The 1,629-nt window shown below is 41.4% G+C and overlaps 1 protein-coding gene across 2 annotated transcripts in view; it reads right to left on the bottom strand.

The window, feature by feature from the left end:
* Positions 1–630: 630 nt before the first annotated feature.
* Positions 631–1,629, bottom strand: part of tex264a (testis expressed 264, ER-phagy receptor a) — a 167,037-nt gene continuing 166,038 nt past the window's right edge. For both annotated transcript variants that reach the window (XM_079510082.1, XM_079510083.1), the window contains exon 4: positions 631–1,629. This exon is cut by the window's right edge. The gene's annotated coding sequence lies outside the window, so the exon portion shown is untranslated.

The raw sequence follows: 1,629 nt of genomic DNA, 5'->3' as shown, positions 1-1,629 counted from the left end.
GTACGGAATGACATCACAGGTCCTGTCCAATTGTGGGTGACTGGCTCCCCGGCTATAGAGTATGGAACTTCTACAAGATTAGACCTGAACATGTGACAACAATTAGCCTCCAGGTACAATTAGCCTCCAGGTGTGAGTCAACGGGCTGCCGCTACAACATGAAGGAAAAACCCCAGAGCTCTTTCATAAATCAGCTCCAGGCAGCAGCATTAAAAAAACAAACAAAAAAAATAGACATAACAATAAAAGTAATATATTCTTGAATTGTGATAATATTGTTATGTACAGTACTTTTTTTTAAAGTCTAAGTTGCATTGTACCTCCTAACATAATATGGGAGTCTTTGTTCAGAATGCATGCAGGCAAATCCAATTTGTACCTTCAGGACCGACTGTCCACACTGTCGTCGTGTTCAGACATTGTTGACCTATAGGCCTCACTCACACCTGACACACTTGTGTCCTGTGTCTTCTGTGTGTCATGGCCGCCTCAATGCATTTCCAATGGGAGTCACACGGTTTCATGACACAACCTTATTGCATGGCTGTCTTCTGCCCCCCCCCCCCCCCCATGCAACAAGGTTGTGTCTTCAAACCATGCGACTCCCATTGGAAATGCATTGAGGCGGCCATGACACACATGCAGAAGACACAGGACACAAGTGTGTCTTGCGTGGGTCTTAGGTGTGAGTGAGGCCTTAGGCCTCAGTCACACTATTGAGACGGCTGTCTGGTCCGTGTCTTGTCCGTGTTTAATGGCCGCCCCAATGCATTTCCAAACATTTTTGTTTGATGGCTGTGTTGTGCCCCCCTCCCCCGCAAACAAAAATGTTTGGTCAGACCATGTGACTTCCATTGGAAATACATTGGGGCGGACATTATACCCACGGACAAGACATAAGACACGGACAAGACAGCTGTCTCAATAGTGTGAGTGAGGCCTTACTGTATCTGCATTGGGTTGCTGTGGTCATATATATTATATGACCACTAACTAAGACCGAGACACATCTTTAGAAATCAGAGTTTAATAGTATTTCGGTTAAGAGAGGGTGAACACAACATAGCCTTAGATGGCAGATATTCTCCTGACAGTGCAGGGGGAATGTATAAGGCAACATTTAACTTATAGATTAATCAAATGTTTAAAATAAGCAGCTAAAAAAAAGAGATAACATTTTCTAAATATGAGGCCTTGCGCTATGAGAGGTATTATTTGATCTGGACGGATTAAATATTTTACCCACAAGTTGGTAGAGTGCAAAATATGAAAAGTGATTGTTTAAAGAAGACATTGGGCTCGATTTTCGTCACCGCTAAACCCCTTATCCCTAAACTTCTTTGCCTTTTTTTTACTATTTTGCAAAACATTTTTGAATAGTTAAAATGGCCAGTCTACAAGCTCACAACGTGTCAATGTTGAGTGGCTAGTTGAACTATTCGAAAATTATTTTCAAAATAGTAAAAAAAAAAAGACAAATAAGTTTAGGGATAAGGGGTTTAGCGGTGACGAAAATGGAGCCCTTATTGTCAAACCTGTTCATAACCCTTCTAACCTCTTCAGTACTGTTAAAAAGGGAATGGTTTGAGGTTGATTTGGAAGCATGTAAATGTAATAGAACTGATCAAA

Source organism: Electrona antarctica (genome assembly GCF_951216825.1).
Source record: "Electrona antarctica genome assembly, chromosome: 9".
In the NCBI taxonomy this organism is placed as follows: domain Eukaryota; kingdom Metazoa; phylum Chordata; class Actinopteri; order Myctophiformes; family Myctophidae; genus Electrona; species Electrona antarctica.
Note: the sequence above shows the minus strand (reverse complement) of the source record. Positions and strands in the feature narration are given on the sequence as shown.